We start from the raw sequence: 15223 nt of genomic DNA on the forward strand, positions 1-15223 counted from the left end.
CTGTTGGGCTGGTGCAGGGCCAGGAGCCATAGCAGCTTCAGAGAAGGATTTGTGAGAGGCAGTAGCTGTCAGCTCCTGGTTCAAACTGAGTTCTGAGCCCAGCAAAAGGAGCTGCTGCCTTCCAGAAAGGCGAGCGACCTCCCAGTAGCCACCCAAATGTGGGACCTTTTTCCCTTGAGAGGCAGAATTTCCTGGTTCCAGCCAGGCTTCTGCAGGAATAAATGCCCTTTTTCCGAGGAGACAAAAATGAAGCCGTTAATTTTAGGGAATCAGACTAGCAGCGTAGCCCTCTTTATCCTGGACCTCGGGAGTGCCTCTCCTCATTATAATCACTTAGACCTGCAGACCTGCTTTTCTGCTGCAGGCTTGCTGAAACAAAACTAAACTAAAAAGCGTGCACATATTCTGAAATATAAAAAGACTTAAGGAGAGGAAAAAATGTGCTGATTTACCATCAACTATTTTATATTTTGGATTGTTTTTACTTAGCTATTTAATGGAGAGTGTCAGATATACCTTTTTAAATAAAGTCTGTAATTAAACACAGTCAGGAGTCATTAGCTTATTCAAAAAGCCTACTGTTTCCCATTAACTAATAGCAACTACCAAAACATTATTACTTTTTTTTAATGGGCTAGGCCTAGCTTTAATTGTGAAACTATCTTTGAGGGCAAATGCACACACTATACTTTGAGATCCCATCTCTGTACTATAGGATGTTGTATTGGATAATTAGTTTCCTCCAAGCTGGAGCTGAAAATTGCTTCTTTCCAAAACACCTAGCTTAACAGAGGATTAAACTATCACCTTTTGCATAAAAATGAGCTTTGAAGATTGACTGCATCATGAGTCACCTTTTAGCTTGAGATCAGCAATTTGAAGTTAACACAGGTTGCACTTTTTTGCTAGTACTTTTATCTAGGTGGAAAAGAGACTAGGTATTGTGGTGTGGGATGTTTCTGAATTAGTGAATTCTGGCTTTTCTATCTAACCAGTGTTAAACTGCAAACATCACTGCAGAAAAAGAAGGGGGTGCAAATGTAGCAGAAATGGTAACTCTCCAGCATAAAGAAAACATAGTCTTAAGACCCCATCTTCACCTAAGACAGCCAAATGCTAAAAAATACGTTTGTTGCACCAGCAAAACCAGCCATAAGAAAATGTTTGGGCACTGTTCATGTCACACCATATTATGTTGGCATTTCCATTTGACACGCAGACTTGTCAGTTTTGAGTGTAGCTGTGAACTACAGATGCTTTTAAAATAAGGGATAGAGGAAAATAGATTTCCATTCAAAACAGAACCTGTGTTGAATGTCTATCTCAGGTCTAAAAAGGTCTGGGATTTACCGGTCATAAAGACAATTTTCCAGCTGCACTAACACTGAGGGAGAGAGAAGAACATACTGAGGTATCCTCTGTCCATTATCTTTCAAGCTGGTTTTGAAATCTCTGAACGGAAATATTTCCTCTGTTTCTACAGACCAGCTGTTCAACAAGAGGTGGGAAATACAGGGAGCAACAGGCAAGCAGCTTTGAAATCTGCTCATGTTGGCATGGCAGAATTGTATTAACTCATCCTTTGGTTGACAGCATGTAAGAGACAATTCACAGAGGGATTTCCCACCTGTGCACGTGTGAGTATACAGAAGAAAATTAGTTATAGTCTCTTTTTGCCATCTATCCAGCAGTCAGCATTTAACAAAGTGTGTTTGGAGAGGGGCATGTTTCAGGCTGAGTAATAGACTTGTAGTGGCTGGAGCTCACCGGGTGCATGACCTTTTTTTTTGGTTATCATCTCCCTTGGGAGCCAGTGCTGGCATTGTGGAAAGGTGGCTGAACCAAGGACAGATCAAACGGAAAGACAAACTGCAGGCACTGACATCCCAGCAGCAGCCATGCACACAACAGAGAGCAACAGAGGTACTGCATAGCAAACCACCCACTGGTGCTGTGCTACTGAGGAGCTTCTTGATACAGCCACATGAAAAACCTCCAGCCTCTTTCAGAGGCATCTCTGCTTATGACAAACCCAGGCTAAAGCTTGGAAATCCTCCTCCATATGTGCTTTTACACGGCCTAGTTGCCATGTGTATTTTAGTACTTTGCATTCATGAGCTAACATGAACTATAATTTTCCTATAAGCATTATTATTCATCTACTACTTTTATGAGGAAGAATGTGGTATTTGGGGAGCTTTTTAGTTAAGCGCATGCTGCTTCTGTGTGAGCAGGCCAAAAACTCGCTTATCTATTTCAAGGGATGAGTAATAATTCAAGATGATCCTTAATATCTAGAAGATTTTTGTCTTCAGTCTATGAGCTACTCCCAAGAAATGCATCTCCATTGGCAGGTATGATTGAGACAAAGGATTGCGCGTTCTCAGCCACCTCAGTGACCTTCCCCACACCTGTATCTTGCTTCACAACTCCAGCTCCCACGTCTTTCTCCTTAATTCTCCACCTAGCCCTGTCTATGAACTGACTTTCTCCATTAAGTCAAGCCACTAATTATGGACAGCAAAGACAGGCTGTACAGTGCCATGTGGGACTGCTGCTCACCACTACCCACACTTGCAGGCTGCAGCAGACAAATGAACCAAGCATATCATATAACTTCAGGAAAGCTTCTGCATTCAGTCTGGACGGCTGCTGAGGCTTGTACTTTAGGGCATTTCTTTATAGGCATCTGGTGAGCTGGGGGTTGAAAGTGACCCTGAAGTCTGCCATAATTATTAGGCATATTCTTAACTTCCTGTGCATCTGTTCTCCAGCTGAAAAATGGGGATAAGTGAAGTTCTCACCTCTCTCAAGCACAGATAGGCTTTATTTACCCTGGTGGTAAAAAGCTTCATGGTGCCTCTCAGAACAGTACTGTTTACTCCAGCCAACAACCCGGAGCAGTGTCTTTTACAGTCCCCAAGCCAGGCCACAGAGCAGCTGGGAAATCATGACTGAGACCCTGAGTTTGAGTATGGGGAGGCAGCACAGAGAGCAAGAATCAGTCTGATATGCTTGCAGGTGTCTTGAGTCATTAAGGACACACACTGCAGTGTTCTGTAGCAGCTGTGTTTCCTGAGGACTTGTGGCATCATGCCAACTGTAGAGTATCCCTGCAGATCTGAGAGCAGGTGACGGTTCAGACCACCTTCCTCCTCCTCCACATCTCTGTATCAGCCAAAATGGAAAATGGGTGTCTCTGGTTATCTTTCCAGAAGCATATGAACTGATGAACTCATGGAGCAAAACTCAGCTGGTACATTCATACCCTTTTCACCTTGGTATTCACACTGTACGAAGTATTCACTCTCCCTTTGCTGCTCCTTTGGATGCCCACCAGCATTTCGTTTAGTTAAGAAAAAAGGAAGTCACTAAGTAGGAACAGAACTGAGTTCAAGTCTGACAGATCAATAGTACGTCAGATACCATTGGTACAGGCTTCTCAACTAACATTATCATTGATAAAAGTGTTAGGCTCTATAGCTAGGTGTTCTCCTGAAGTTACACCACTGAGATGAAATTTAACCCTTCCTCACAATGCCAAAAGTCAATCAGACTGTCATTGAAACAACTGAATAAAATCACCAGCCCTTGTTCTATTCCTGTTTCTCTTTAAAGGTGATAAACAGTTGAATTCACATTAGATGTCGTCAGTGTTCCTTAGTCAGCATGATTGTTCTGGACTTCCTGGCATTCCTACAAACTGAGCAAGTAAGGTTATTTAGGGGCTTTGAGCTAGGATGGATGGAAAGGGAAAGCAGACAATATGCTGCCACCTTTTGGTTACAGAAATGAGAACAGGTACAATCTGGAAAGATCTATCTAGTAAAAAATTAAGAAATCTGTGCTCATTTTATGTAATGAAACAATCTGAAAGTCCATATAGTGCAAGAAGCACTCCATCATGTTCTAAACTCTTGCTATAAGCTTAGCACATGTATTTCACATTTGTTCAGCCCTGTTTCAGCTAATTAATAATTATCAATAAATAATGAATAATTTATCGCTTAAAATGTATGAGGTTCAGTTTTTTCACCTAACAATAATGCTTTGAATCACTCAACTGGTTTGAGGAACATAGCTACCAAAACAGAAGGTACAAGATCTCAGGAATTAGTAGCTTGCAAAAGTTACTGCATGCCATAACTCCTGTTTGACTACTTATATAGAAATATGTATTTAAGGTAGACAGATATTTTCATTTTTAGGCTTGCAACTTTTAACCTCAACTGTCTGAGCGAGATTTTCTATTCTAGCTGACTGCCAAGGACCTGAAATGTATTTTGCTTGCTTGTTTACTAAAATGTGGTCTGACTGTGAGAATAAGAAGTTGGAAGAACGTCCATCTTAATAAAAGAAATGCAAGACTGTTCTGTCAAAAACTTTGTGCACCTTTAACTTTGATGCAGGGCCTTGAAATTTAACAGAAGAGCTATTGGTATAAGGGATGCACTGCTCACTGCTCCTGAGAGTCACTGTACAAATGTGGGCCAAGCAACAAGCCTTTGAAAATCTCAATTCAAATATGTTCTGTAAAGACTTACGGGAACTCAGGTCCGTGACTGTTCTGTAACTCACAGCTCCTATGCACCAGAGGTTCTTTACATTTACCGTGGACACAAACTCATTGAGTGTGCCCCATTGTGGGGCTCAAATATCCATCAAACACTCAATCTTCTTTTTTCTCAGTGCTGGCAATGAGTTTTCAATCTCTTCTGCTGGCATATGGGCAGTATAAAGGAGGAGGATCACGTCTGTCTGTACTGCAGGAGGGACAGGAGTTCTCCAAGCACCACCAAAGACATTTTGGTAGGTCTGTATTGTCCTGCATTAGTGACACATTGGTCCTTGAGCCCTGGAACTCTTTACAACCTGCAAGATCTGTAGGGCTCAGGGAGCACTTACCAGTGTTCTCTGAAGGTCCCTCAGGTGGAACACCAGCACACTATGCCCTAAGGGTATCTGCCCATGAGATCGCCTTACAGGACACTGCTCATGCAACCCATGCAGACTGCACTTTGGTGCATCTCTCCCCAGAGCAGTGCCAATCAACCACATGCAAAGCTGTGCAGCAGACCTGAACGATCCTTATGCTGCATCATGCTGTCATTATACTTCACACGTGGGTGCTTATGCAAAATGTCCCTGTCTCGAGAAAGATTTGCAGACCTCTAATAGATTAGTGGTGCCACCCTACACTGTGTGCTGCACCACAGTCTAAAATCCGGGAGTTGGAAAGCATCATAGTGCCTTGAGGAGTTCTGTGCTTTCTTGCCATTTGGAAGAATACCCAGAGAACCACAGACATAAGAAAACCACTAAGAATTCTCTTATTTATGCACTGATCACTCCCTGACAGTTCCAGTAGAGGCATTCACAGCTTCACGACCATTGTCATATAAAGATCAAGAAGCTGAAGGAGCCCTACAACAAGGTTGTTGGTAGGAATTTTGAGGCAAAACAACCCCCACCTACGCTTTATGACTTCTTCAGGGGGTTTAGCTCCATCATCTGTCAGGAAGAGAGGAACTGATTTTATCTTTCTTCTTTAAAGATGAAAGTGGTGCATTGATTTATGGTGCAGTGCCTGGCTCCACCTCTTAGGGTTGAGAGCATCCTGTTATCTTAAATTTTCACAGGCCAAGGCCACACCATTAGCTGTCTGAGTCAGTTATGGGAAGTGGCAAGACACATCCTTCTAGGGGTAAGCATCAAGGTTCCTTTTCCTACTGGTAAGTTCCCCTAACCATCTTGGAACCAGAATTCCCCATCTTAGCACGCATCTTCCGCACACCTTATAAACCCTTTTTTTAACCGTATTCCACTGGTAGGCTTTTTAACCATTTTCCAGCCTCGTGCCACGTTGTCTCCACAAAGTTCTGGCAGGGCATGTTTCTGCTGGCCTAGGTAGGCCACCCCATCTTTCTAGTGGGAAAGAAAATATATATATATATATATATATTTAATGACTAAAATGGGTACTTATTGCTGCTGAAGACTTCCAGCCACTTCGGGAAATCTCTTTGAAGGAAACATACCTAGGCCAAACACTATGCCACAGATCAACACGAACTAAGGATGGCCTTGTTGGTGCAACTCTGCTGGCTGTGCGAGGAGGTGGAAGACTGGCAACACACAAGTAATGTCATATATGGTGGAGGGATAAAAATTCATGTTTGGCTGTTAGCTACAGATGGAGACCCACAATCCCTGTTGACATGGGCACCATGCCATAGCTGAGGTACTCCTTGCACTGTTCCAAGCCATCCAAAGAAACGTGCCATTTGGCTTCCTGACTCCTGTGCACCTGCAGCTGGATGATCCAGGTGAAAGCTGTAGGAAACGGAGGCCCTCTGGGAATGCCCTGGGCACTGCACCCTCAGCATTAGCACAGACAGAGTTGCGCAAAGCCATCACTGAAGCCACATCAGGTTAGAGAGGCGGGGAAACAGCTGGACCAACAGGCCTGCTAAAAAGACTTGAAGGGAAGGGCTTTTTGTTTTCCTTTATTTCTGTCTGTATTTTTTCTGTCATTTTTAGGGCAGCATATCTGGGTTGTTGGTATAGAACTATATATAGCTACAGAGTGTGATAACAGTGTACGGAATGGACTGTGGTATGGAGATGAGTCAGGACTGTGCAATGAATCAGATGTTGTCCAGAGGATCCCAGCTCTTCTGTTGCAGAAAGTGAAAAACACAGTCACTGCAGGAAGAAAAAGCTACGGCATTTTTACGCTGCTTGGAAGGACTGGATTCTATTTTTGTCTTTAACACAGACTACTAAATTAGCCACTTAAAAAAACATTTTTCTTGGGTGGCCATGAACTGGGTGCTAGGTTTTGCTGGAAGCCTGAATTCTAACCTTGTGCTTTTATGGCTAAAAATGTAGCTGCAGTGTAATGTAATTAGCTGTAATGCTATCTTCTCCTTACTTTATGAGGGTGCTATAAAAATACATTGAATTATGTTTGTGAAACTCTGCGAAGCTCCTACACTGCTGTATACCACTGAGAAGTCTGTAACAAAATTAGTAACTCTGTCTTCAGAACAGGGTTTGAATGGTAAGTATTAAGGCATGGAGTCAGTCCCAAATTAAACAACAACGTGCAAACAAAATATTGAATAGCTGCTGCTCATTAAGCAAGGATCATCCTTTTTGTGTGCTGAATGGGCTCATGTCGTTAATGCCTACCTATTAATCAAACACAAGGGGGGGCAAATCAAAGTTCTGCAAACAACATGAATTCTGGTGTTTTCTAATTTCAGAATGCTTGACTTTGCAGCCTTAAAAGGTTTAGTATGGTTTTTTTGTTTGTTTGTTTGTTGTTTTGTGTTTGTGTGTGTGTGTGTGTGTGTAATTTAAAGATACATGATGTAGAAAAGCATTAAGAACCATAAAAGGAATCCCTGTAGACTAAAAGTGCATTAATTGACATTTCTTAGATGTCCAGAAGCATCATGAACATACACAGAGGCTGTAGTGGTGTAACAATTTCATCTCTAAATCTGTTATCACACATATTGTTTTACTCCTGAATACTGTGGATTAGTTTATACCTATACATTTATCAAGGTAAGCTTTATCATAATATTAGGATTGTGAAAGGGTCTAGTTTAACTAAGCTACTGCCAAACAGTAATGAAGCAGTGCAAATCTGTGTATAAATAGACTTAAGAAAAAAAGTGAGAGACATTTAAAGAAATGGAGAAAGTGTAAATGAATGTAGAGTATTTTGCTGTTCAAGCTAATTATCCCCTCTGGAGCATCACACTGATGTAATTATGCCTGTAGCTAACATATTTGGGTATCTATGACCCAATGTACTGTATCTTCACTACATAAAGTTGACATACTCAGCCCTGGGTCTGTGGCACTGCATTGGGTTGGTGTTTAAAACTTCTCCTCTGTATTGATCCACAGAGGATATGGATTGTTTGGGCTGTCAGCAACAGATCATGCCTCTTTAAGTTCAAGCTGTAGGAGGTAAAACACAACCCCAATACTTCAGCCAAGAGGATATGATCACACTTGTAAATCAGCATATTAGAACACCAAGTATTTTCATATTTATGCCTTTACACAGAAGATCTCTCTCTATGCCTACTTTCATCTGTCCTCATACCTCACAAAGCTGCCAGGAATATATTTTCCAAAGACCTTTAACTGAATTTACTCAAAGATCTGCGTGTGTAACTGAACTGCCCTCCTCTGAGCTTCCTTCCTGCATTCCTGCACTCTCTTCTAAAAAGTTGGTTCTGGAACCAATTTTGTAAAGGTTTGTATGTGAAACATCAGGACCTAGCACTTAATCGGTGAACTTTTTAACAGTGAAAAAACAAAAGTGAATGACAGTAAAACAAAAAATCCCTTACATATACCATTGTTTTCATGTGCATCACCAACCCATGCTTGCCTGGGATCAGCTTTCTCCTTGCTTGCTAATTTCCTTTCCTTCATTTTCCTGCCATGTTGTCAAATGTGCAAAGGAATGGTTTATCCCTTCCTCTCTGCAATCAGTATTTTAACACCTTATTCCCTCAATTACTGTGGAAAGGTTCTGTGTAGGCTACAGGTTAGGACTGTGACATTTCCACTTCAGTTTCAAGGCTTGCATTTTCTGTGTTAGGATGAACAGATATCTTTACAAGGTGTCTGGCAGTTTTGCATTTGGCAATTTGCTAAGAAGCTGTTACCTAGTTCTATGGTAGGGTTATTTTCCTTGTTTTATATCACTTGATATGTAATTAAGCTACAATTGCACTACTGGGCTCTCCTCATGTCAGTGTACAAACAATCTATTACATCTAGTCACAGTGTATTACATGCTCATAATTACTCACTGAGACAGTGCAGTACCTGAGAATCAATTATAATTGATGGTCAGATTGCTCTGTGTTTAGTGTCTTCCTGCTATGCTGACCTTTTAGCCATTAAACTCAATGATGGTGCCCCACTGATTGAAACAAACAAAAACAAACAAACAAAAAAGCAAACAAACAAAAAACAAGCAAACAAAAAACTAGGATTTTAAGAAACAATGTGCAAATTGCTATCATTAATTTTTGGCAAAACATTTACGGAAATCAAAATATTTTGTAATCATTCTTTTTAAAATTTCCTCCTTGTTTTTCTCTTCCCTCTTTTGCTCTTCTCACTCCCCTCCTCCATCAGTTTGAAAACCTAAATCCATAATGGCTCCTTTAACAAAGGCTTTTAGAGCTGTAGATCAAAAACTCTTCTATATAAGTGTCAATATAATCCATTTCAAAACATTTTCCTTCAAGCTAATTTATATCACCCAGCAGTAAAAAAGCGATTAACAGATTAAGCTGGATTTAAACATTCCCCTCATTAATGCAATTGCAAATTGGGAAGTGTGCAACGTTATTTTTAACTCCAGCTTTCTCCTCATTGGTTTAGCCCAGTTAAATTTCAGAAGTAGAAAAATCATCAATCAGGTGCTGGAAAACTGAGTTAAATCAGTTTATCAGTTTTAGTCTTCCTCAACTAAACTTCCTACCTAGCCCAAAGCACATCATTTCATTTATCTTACATCTTAGATCCCTCTTTGTTAAACAGGGTTACATGTGTACAAATGTAAAAAAAAAAAAAAAAAGTGAGAATCTAATTTATCGGGTATTATGAGTAAGTAAAATCCAGTCACAATTAGAACTGTACCTACAGATACAAATAGTGCACATAAAACAATTTTTTTTTTCTTTACATGAAACACTTCAATATGGTCAATAAATATTAAAGAAACAGTCATATTAAATTAAATAATAACATATGTTCCTTTGGAACCCTTCATTCACAAATAAAGCTTAAGATAACTTATAACCAAAACACTAAAGGATTCATAATCATTTCCGCATAGCTGTAAAACGAGCAATTTTTTCCCTGTTTATTTGGATTTTTCTCATAGCAATGAAAAGAACAAAAATAGAAAAACTGAAAAAGTGATTGTAAAAACATACAGATGGGTGAAGAAAATATACTGTCATGAAAAAGAACTTGAAAATCTCTTAGTCCATTTTCTCTTTAAGTGCCTACAATTCAAATTCACAGTATAACTTGAACTGAGATGCTTTGATTTCAGCAAGACTCCTCAGTTATGCATATGCTGTCATGCTCTTTGGAGGTCTCTGTCTTTTTTTCCGCTATAATCTGTTTTTCAAAAAGACTCCAGTTCTCAAAACAGTATCTGAACTAAAGCTAGATATCTTCATCACTAGACACTGATTGACATTGACTATCTGTTTACTCAGACAAGCTGGAAAGCTTGCGTGCACTTGAAATTTATTGTGGGTGAATTTGTATAATTAATGATTCGCATCAGTTAATTCCCTTTTTAGTGAATTCTCTGGCTTTGTATGCACTATTGTTAGATTTTCTTTGGAAAAAGTATAACTCAAACAATGCCTATTAATCCAAGCATGTCTTAATGAATCACTATCCTGAAGCTACTTTTTTTTGTAATTGCTAAGTGATAAAAATAAATAAATAAATAAATAAATAAAACACGACTTTGCTTGCTACCTGGACCATCCTGGGTATCACACTTACTGATTGCTTCTGCAGCCTGATCTATTGGTGTTCCAGCTCCTGACATCTTCCCACCACAGCAGGCCTGTGTTTGTACAGCCAAGCCTCAAGCGCTGGTGTGGTCAGGTCCTCAGGTCCTGATCTCATTGTCCTCAGAAGAGAAGTACATGCCGTCCCACTGGAATTCTGCCCAACAAGCTGTACAAATACAGGAGCGAGTATCAACAAATGAATTAAACAATCTGAACAAAAGCAAATACAGCAATAAAGGATCTCTCTTTTAATTATAAAAGAAAGAAATATACCAAAAGCAAAACTGGCAGGATAAGCACATTCAACCGGTAAAGACCAAAGGCTGACTAGCTAGCAAAGAACACAGCGTTCAGCATCTTGATCAGGGGCCCAGACGATGACACAGTGTGCACCGAGCGAATTTATGGACACCAGATTAGGGAGCGGGTGACGTGAGGACTGGCAGAGCTTCATCCAGAGAGATCTCAATAAATCTGAGACTTAGGCAAACAGATACTGCACAAAACTCAACAGAGCAGAATAACCTCAGGCATCAGGACAGGAGGAAGCTGACTGGTGAGCAAAGGACAGGGGATCACGGTGAAAGTCAGGCTGGGCATGAGCCCATGTCAGCCAACAGTGCACTCTCACTGCAAATCACGCGCACCGCTGACAAACTGGACCCCATCGAGAGAGGTGTGGCAGGGAAGGTATTTTCCCACAGTCATTAAAACAGAGAAATTACGAGCAAAATTTTTCACAGCAGCTGACAAATTCTACTTTAAATGTTTACCTAGTATGCATAGAAAGAAAAAGCGGATGTTTTCATAGAAATGGTCATAATCTACCTGGAAAATTAAAAGGTAGAAATCCTTGCCAGAGCAGTGAGCTTTCTGACTTCAGCGGCAGAGAAAAACAATCAAGCCAGCTGCAAAATGGAGTTGAACAGTTTATAAAAGGACTGGTGCAATAATGTTTCCTGTGACAGCAAGTGGTGATGCAGGTCTCTTCCAGTCCTACGTTCCTGAATTTTGCATGCACAAAAAGAGTGATAAAACATGAAAGAAGAGAAAGATTAATTTATGAAACATGATAAAGGAGAGAAAAAGGGAGAGAAACTTATGGGTTTTGGCAAACAAAGTCCCTGGAGGTAATGAAGAGGGAAGCAATGGCCTGATGCTACCTTCCTTTAATACTCCTCATTTTGAAGCACTATTTAATTCTCACAGCTGGCAAGAAGAATCACTGCTTCTAAAAAAACAGCAATACGACATTTTATACAGAATATGGCATGGGATGTCAAGTAACAGATGACCCTGATTCATTCCCTTGAATCCCTTATCTATAAAGCAAGGCCTTTCTACCATTTGGTCAGATCATCGTAAGCAGAGATCTTTTGAGGCACCACGCGTGCACAAGCAAACAGCCTTGAAAGAACAAGTTTACTGCATGCAGCACTTTGTGTTTTAGGTCCTAGTGGTTTTTAAAACCCCCTAATGGTTATTAATTTTGCACATTGTTATGTTTGATTTATTATATTTGTACTGCTTACTGTGATTGCATTCTTGTTTATTAAAAAGTAATTGAGGATGTAATTGGGCTCTGCATTATATTTTTTTAAATGATTATTTTAATACTTCATTTTGTTACAGGAACACACTAAACAACTTACTAAAATCAAGAGTGAAAGAAAGGCAGCATAGGAGGTAGCAAAGGCAAGTGAGTGGCCCTGTTAACACTAGTGGAAGCAGCAGCAGTGGCTGTAGGCAGAGATGCCCACAAAATCTAACGGAATACTTTTCAGCCAGGCCCACCCCCCCAACAACAACCAGCCTTTTGATGACCTCTGAGGTCAAATGTGGGAAGCAAATATAAGGCTCTGGTGAAATTTGGAAGTGCCACTGATCGGGCCCTACCCTAAGGACTGGTGTGCTAACACCACACTGATCAGCTGCTTATGGGGATGGGAGGAAACAGGGATGGGGAAAAGCAGAAAGCAGTTTCCAGAGATGGCTGTATTTCCTCAGGGTGGGACCTACCACATAGGTATGCAGCTTTGCAGAGAATTCAAGGAAATCTTTTCATTGCTGCTGATAACCTTCAATTTTCAAGCCCCACTAGCCACTACTAGATGCCAGAGCCCAGGATTGTCAGCGTATCAAATGAAACTGCCCTGGAACAGGTTATAAAGGAAATGCCTGCTTTGAGTTCTACCTTTCACTCTTCATAAGCATTTATTATCTTAGGTTTGAAGCCACTACACCATTTTGAAGTTTATTTGGAAAAACAAACAAACAAAAAACAGAAAACACAAAGAATTGTGTGACTGAAGTGGTAAGTAAGAGTGTGCAATGACAATTTAAGCATAATCTTAGACACAGGTAGCCAGATGAAGCACCTCTGCAATAGTTGCTGCCCACAGGATATTTCCAGGACACTTTTCAGAGCTACAGCAATACTTTCATCTGTATTTCTGCTGGAACAGAATTATATCTGGTTTAAAAGACTTTGTCTGACAGGCAAGGCAGCTGGCTGTGTCACAGCTGACACAAGACGTTACCACAAGTACGTTTACCATTTGACTTGAGGAAGTCAGATAATCCTTTTTTTGTTTGAATAAACTCTCAGTGCTGCCTTTCAGATCTACAGCAAAGTTTTCAGATGGGTCAAACAAACTCCCCCACAAAATGAAACATCTGCACAGAATGAAAATGTATGACCTCGTTAATAAGCAGCATTTTATGAAGTGAAGTATTGACAGGTATTAAACTGACAGCAAATTCCATTTTATAAAGTCAACTACAGCTTAATGATAATTTAATTGAATATGTAAAGCAGTGAAATGGTATTTCCTTAAAATTGTGTGTACCTTAGACTCACCGGCAGACCTCTGCTGCCAGCTAACACAAGGACAGTAGCCCATTACTACCCATCACTGCATTAACGCCCTTGACAGCTCTAAAGATTTAACCATGCAAACAATTTATGTGCCAAACTGATACCACACGATAAAATTTGTCCCTTTATTATGCTTCTAAAACCCGGGAAAATTGCACTTTAAAAACATACTTAAGGATTGAATGTATTAAAAAGTTGCAGAGTTTAGAGCTTCAGTTACTCACATGGATGTAAAAATAGAACTGCAAATAAACCTAATTTTAGGTTTGAAAAGCTCAGTTATTCAAATGTAATGGAAATGTTTTAATGGGGAAGGGACAGTGTACTATATAGCAATACACAACTGCTTTGTCTACGCTCTTGGGCTGGCTCCTGCCATCCTGGTGTGAATCACAGTCTGAACCCTTTCTGGCTCTGAAGCTGCCATGCTTGCCATTGCAGGATGGGATGCCAGCGGGAACTTAGTGCTGCTGCTAATGCTCATGTCATGTTTATTGCACATGCCTCAGTGCCTTCTAAAACACAGCAAAAGCAGCTTCCTGTTCACTGAGAGCTCGATGCCAAGCTGAAACCTCTGCCTGCCAGCGCACCACTCTTGGTGCCCAGCTGAGATGCACTGCTGCTTCCCCCTCAACGAGGAAAACTCCAGGCACTATCCCTGTAACTTCTTTCCGAGTATACACAATTACTTTGAGCCTGACAGGTAGCACAGCACTTCTGTCCTAACCCACCAAGACAAACAGCAGGATGGGAAGCTCCTGAGGCACTCATTTTGTTATGAGATAAAGACATATATCTTTCTTAAAACAATTATAAAGTAGATTCACAGATGAATCTTTGTCTACATCTATTTTTATCTGAATATTATCACAACTGGGCAAGTGAATCTAGTGTGTCTGCCCCCAGTCTTTCTTGCAGCATGCCTCAATTTTTCTCAACAACTTGTTGTTCAACATCACCAACTTTGAGTACAGCAGTTGCAACTTGGAGGAGAAAACATCTGCAGATGATTATCTGTGTGATGCAACATCATATGGGATATTAAGGACTTCCGGAGAAATCAAGTATATCCTCTAGCATCAGGAATCCCTAAGGAATGAGCACTTTCATATTTGCCATACTACTCTGAAAACCACTATTCACACTAAAAATTTAGATTAAAAAATGTTTATAGCTTTCTTATATTCAAGCAGAAAGTTAAGGTAGCTAAACAGGACAAAAGCTTGCTCTTACAGCTAGCTGGCACTTTGTCTTAATCTCCACAGCATCTGTATGCCCATTCAGTTAACAGCTGATAGAGACAAATTTGCAGGTCGTAGGACTGCAGCCAAATTGACTATGCAAAACCTCATATTCCAGATACATCTCACATAACAGGCTCCCTTTTCAAATCACACTTCAGATAAGATCTTAAAGTGATTTCATAAGCTCATAAAAAACAGCCATGCAGACCAGCGCTTTAAGCCTTGACAGTGGCCAAAAATAGATGCCTCAAGGAAAGCATGGGAACAAAATATGGAATAATACCCCCTTAGCTTCCACCAGTGTGCAACTTCAGCATTGCTCGAGAAAGTTGGTACCTAATCCCCCACAAAATTTACCAGAACAAAATTACTCTTTCAAAAACATTCAGTCCATGTGAACTGGTAGAGCGATGCTGTACAATTCCACACCTTGCACTATGGAGTTGTATTTGTCAAGGTCCGGTGCTTAAAAAACGTTAGTGCCATCCCATGGAGCCAGTTCAACTCTCTGTGCTAACCGC

At 40.5% G+C, this 15223-nt stretch overlaps 1 protein-coding gene across 1 annotated transcript in view; it reads right to left on the reverse strand.

Moving 5' to 3' along the window:
* NICOL1 (NELL2 interacting cell ontogeny regulator 1) overlaps window positions 1-11003 on the reverse strand; it is a 52507-nt gene extending 41504 nt beyond the window's left edge. The window contains exons 1-2 of the mRNA XM_083835237.1: window positions 10854-11003; window positions 10570-10746 (exon numbers count right to left, since the gene is read on the reverse strand). The gene's annotated coding sequence lies outside the window, so the exon portion shown is untranslated. The remainder of the gene's footprint in view (window positions 1-10569; window positions 10747-10853) is intronic.
* Between the last annotated feature and the right edge of the window lie 4220 nt (window positions 11004-15223).

Source organism: Anser anser, assembly GCF_964211835.1.
Source record: "Anser anser genome assembly, chromosome: 4".
Taxonomy (NCBI): Eukaryota; Metazoa; Chordata; class Aves; order Anseriformes; family Anatidae; genus Anser; species Anser anser.